Genomic DNA, 5,333 nt, shown 5'->3' with positions numbered 1-5,333 from the left:
CATGAGAAAATCAAATTTATTAAATTTTCCACTCTTCTATTATCATTCATCAGAAAAAACTAATGAATAAAGACGTGTGGTTTTTGGTGTAAAAAAAAAAAAGACTTTTCATGAAGTGAACGATTTATTGTAATAAAATATGAGTTATGATACTACTTTCTGTTACAGTTTAATTTTGTAAAATCTATTTTATGCAATCAGATTATGTATGTTTTTTTTAGTACAAGTTATATGATACTCTATATATGGTAAATAATGAATAATCCCAATGAAATTGCTTCGTAGTGGAAAATTATTTCTCCAATTATTTATAAATTGGTTATACAAAATACGCACACGAAAAGTAATGAAAAATAGAACAAAGCAACACTAAGATTAATAATTTCTATTTTTCAAAGTTATGAGGAAGCACCCTACGAATCACACTTTAAAAAAAAATATATCTTTGATGTCACATAATATGAAGTGAAATTTACCACCAGATCTCAATTGAGAAAACCAAGTATAAATAGATTTTCTTTTTGGAAAAAAAAAGTGTAAATGGCCGCAGTGCCTTTTAACCATATTGATTAGCTTGGAATGATTGATCAACCATGACTTGATCATTGACGACATTGATCAGTGGCCAGTCGAACAAATATACTTCTCCAGTTCTAAATATAAAATCTATTTTGTAGTGTAAATTACACTATAAAGTGGGTCTTATATTTAGGATCGGAGTAGTATATATTTTTTTGGTGATAACAAATACATTTTATTTTAATGTTGTTTACAATTTAAATATTATAACATCTTAACATCTACAAGTTGAGTTAATTCATAAGTAATCATTGTACTTTCCTATAATAAAATTGCTTAGTAAGGAAATTGTTTGTCACGCTAGTTATTATACTCACATTAAATGGAGAGTAACATACACAACGCATGTAATTATTGTGAAGCCAAAATAAGATCAACAATTTTTATGCTATAAAGTTGTGAGGAGGTCCTCCGTGAATTACATATGAAAAAAAATTAATATTTCATAATAACATAATATTAATATGCAATAAAAAAAATAAATGATATTGATTCAAATAACAATTTTATGGCCTGAGAAATTTAAATGATTATTGATATCAATAGCTTTGCTCCGTAAGGCTAACAGAGAAATCTTCAGAACCATGTGGATAACAGGTGAGGAGAAAAATACGACGATGTGGTGGCGTGCTCCCCAAGCAGTTATAAATGACATGGAAAGCATGAATAGGTAAAGGAGAAGAGAGTACTAGTTGTAATGCCAAGAGAGGCTGAATCCTCCTTCTGCAATCTTCAATAAGTGATTTGTGGAATATTGAAGCTTGAGAGATGATGTTACAACCTGCATTATGATTCCCAATAATAATATCACTCTCTTTTAATGTCAGTCTCCTCAATAATGACCAGCGAGGGATGGTATTGGGAATAAGTAGTGTTGTTAATAATGTATCGTTCCTCTTACTATCATGCTCATCGGCCCCTTCTTGTTCATCTTCCATTAATAATAACATCGTCTCTACTACTTGATCACCTTTACTACTCATTTCTCTCTCATCCTCACCCTCTTCTTCATCGTCTTTCTCACCCGACACATGCACGTCAATAAGATAACTGTCACCTCTATTGACGTTTTTAAAACAAGGGTCAATGTGATAAGAATGACGAACATCATAGGTATGATGCTCATTGAAATCATGCTCAAACTCAATTGGACTATCTAACCAATCAACTCTCCTCACAAATGGAAGTAAAGTCGCCAAACTTTGTATTCCCATTATCATAAATTCTGCCGTCTCTACCAATGGCATTCTCACATGCTCAAATCCAATACCACAAATCATCTTGTCACATACCAACACCTTCATTGTCACTTTATTGAATGTCGAAGTGACAAGATCCAAATAATTGTCCACAATCACTAACCCTGATGAAATTCTCCCTTTCATATTGCCCCCAATATTTATCTGCATCGGTCCACAATCTTCTATTAAAAATAGGATACCTTGTTCCGGGGCAGTCGAAGAATGGATTTGACCCAAATTCACACAACCATGAAGATTCATCCTTTCAATCATAGGGGCTTGAGATAAATCTAGGAGTTCCTTGAGATTTTTGGAATAACATAGATCTATTTCCTTTAGATTTGGAAATTGCTGGGGGAAAAAACAAAGCAGCAGTGTTAAATAAATTACATAACTACACTTACGTACAATTTACTCAACAATTTTTCTCATGCCCATTACAAGAATAGTTGGACTCCCGCAGATAGTACAATTACTACTACCATCAATTTAAAGATAATAATAAAGCAAACATTTGCATTGTGAATTATTTCAGTCAATGTTTCTTAGAATCACAACAACAAAAAATTATGACATATGAGAAACTATATGTACCTGATCCCTAAGCTGTTGGATATTACTGTTAGGCAAATTAAGTTCAATGAGATTCTCAGCACAAAATTGTAATGGCACAGATGGCAGTGGATATTCTTCCCAACTAAGAAACCTTAATTCTTTAGAAAGATAATCCAACGGTTCACAAATATTCAACTTTGAAGGATTTCCCAGATCTGACTTGTAAACTTGAAGGGATATTAAATAACGCATCCTTCTAAAATGACTAGCCATCAATGTGATGCTTTCTATCTTGCTTGCATCCAATGACATGCATCGAACTGCCTCAATTGCTTGGTAATAATATCAAATCAAGGGAAGCACAATTATCATTACCTAAAAAAATGACCATAAATACTATAAAACAATTAAATATATTAACTTTTATCCAAATTAACACCGCTATATCCATTTTATTCAAAATTCCTTACAATTCATGTTTTTCCAGTAATATATGAATTTCTCAACAATCATAAATACGCAACTAATGGGTATACCTATATGCATGTGCAGATATTTAGAATATAACTATAAAAGCAAAAAATTATTTGTCTTTTATTTTCCCATTGGACTTCAAATAATGGTCAGTTATGCTCACACGTGTATGCATATAGCACTTAATGAAAATTCTCTGTACACTAATTTTATCTTTTAAAATAACACATCACGAAAGTCCTAGCTAATTTTAAATTATAATTCCTTTTAACATTACTAATTGTTATTGCAATCCTGTTTATCTTCTTCATGTCTAATGATGAGCATTGAATTGCCTCAGCCACCTACTGATCAAATTGTGGGGGAAAAAATCAGTAATATGTAAAAGGTAATCCAATAATAAATAGAACAATTAAATATATTTTTTAGGAATTTCTAAATGAATATGCTTTTAAACTTTATTCAAACAATTCATTTCATCTTGCAATAAATAAATCGGACAAAACAGATACACACGCAGGATGGCGCGAACAAAGGTTAATCTAATTTTTTATCCTCAAGCTTTAAACTATAAATTTTGATTTCTCAAATTTCTTTTCATGTAAAATATTAGTTATTCTTTACCAAAAAAGATATTAATTCTTATAATTTAATAAAAACCCAACCTATGGTATGAAACTGAAGAGATTAAAACCAAAAGTCATGTAAATTTAAGGGACCAAAGTTATACTAACCTTTCGTATTAAAGAAAAACTAGTGTATATAAAAACCCTGGCATCTATAAAATTTCTAAAACTATCTTTTTCTGTTCAGATTTCATAATAAGTACTTTTTTGCAATATTAAATTTTTATAAGAAAACGCGTGAGGGTGAGAACCATGTGCAGTGTGTGAGAATACACACAATCACTTTTATACTACATCAGATATGAATTAATATGAAAAAAGGTCAACCCTTTGTCGATAATTTTATAATTTATATCTCGTGCTCTAAATTTTTTTTCTGAAAAAAAAAACGCCTTATATCATGCTAGTCATATTCTATCTCAAGACTTTAGGAAAACGAATATTTCAAAAGTTTAAGAAGATTAATATAATGAACCACACCTAATAGAAAGACTATGACCGCAGCCAATTTTAGTCAAACAAAGGACTTCTTTTATTGGAAAAAAAAATCTGATTCCGCAAACATTGAGACTAACTGAAGATGTTAATGAATAAACAAATAACTTTTAGAAAAATAAATGACAGCGAAATGAACCATTAAGAGAACAAAAAATATGATAAAATCTAAAAAAAAAATTATTACCTTGTCATTGTTGGAAAAATAATGATAAATATCCTCATGCCTCCACAGCCGAATGGGATTGTCAGGATTAGATTTTAATTGTTGCCCAGAAATTTCAAGACCCGTATCGATTAGTAGAGCATGCATCTCAATACCCTGAGGTTGATCCATTGAAATAAGGGATCTCTCTTCAAGTACACTTATCTCAATATCTGTAATAGGACCATATAAGCATCTTGCACAGTGCTGAGAAATCCTCCATCCTGTGTTCAACAAAAATGCAAGATCAAGAAATACATTCTTCTGTGTGTCATCAAGTCCATCAAAACCCAATCTCAACACTTTAAAAATGTCATTGGGAAGAGTTTGATTTAGTTTTGCCAAAGCACTTTCCCACACTTCTTTTCCTCTACCATGAAGATAGCCACCCAACACTTTTAGAGCTAATGGATTTCCTTTACAATAATCAACTACCCGCTTTGATAACTCCAAGTAGTTTTCAAATGGTTGATTTTGCTTGAAAGCGTTCAAACTAAAGAGATGAAGCGAATGATGCGGATCCAATTCTGAAACATGATATGTTGCTGGAGATGCCGAAGCCGAAGTATTTTTAAGCACTTGCATATCTCTTGATGTGATGATAATTCTACTTCCTTCCCCAAACCAATCACATGCTTTGATTAAATCTTCAGCTGTTATTAAATTGTCCACATCATCAAGTACCAGAAGAATTTTTTTACACTGAAGCCTGTTTCTCACAAATTCATATCTTAAATTGTAAGTGTTAATATCCCTATCATTTAATAATTCTTTAAGGCATTTTTCCAGCAATTCATCTGGTCTATTCTTTGCCAGCTGTTGTCTGACATCATTAACAAAGCACTGAGCTTCAAACTTAGCTGCCAAGCTCTGAAATACGGCTGTAGCAAGAGTGGTCTTGCCTATACCACCCATACCCCATATTCCCACAATGCGAGCTTCACTTAGCAACTTTTCAACTTTCTGTATCTGATGATTGATCCCAACTAAGCCTTCCACGTGAATGGATGACTTGCGCTTCAATTTGCTTAAAACATCTTTGACAATGTTTTTGACAAGTTCGTATTCAGGCCTAGCATACATATAAATTAAAATAATGGTTATGTTTAATGCCTAAATTTAAGAAAGAAAATAAGAGCATCATGAGTAGAATAAAAG

The sequence above is a fragment of the Neltuma alba genome, unplaced genomic scaffold (genome assembly GCF_004799145.2).
Source record: "Neltuma alba isolate B1F8T4 unplaced genomic scaffold, ASM479914v2 tig00005150_pilon, whole genome shotgun sequence".
NCBI classification, from domain to species: Eukaryota; Viridiplantae; Streptophyta; class Magnoliopsida; order Fabales; family Fabaceae; genus Neltuma; species Neltuma alba.
The sequence above is the reverse complement of the archived record's forward strand: the minus strand, read 5'-3'. Positions refer to the sequence as shown.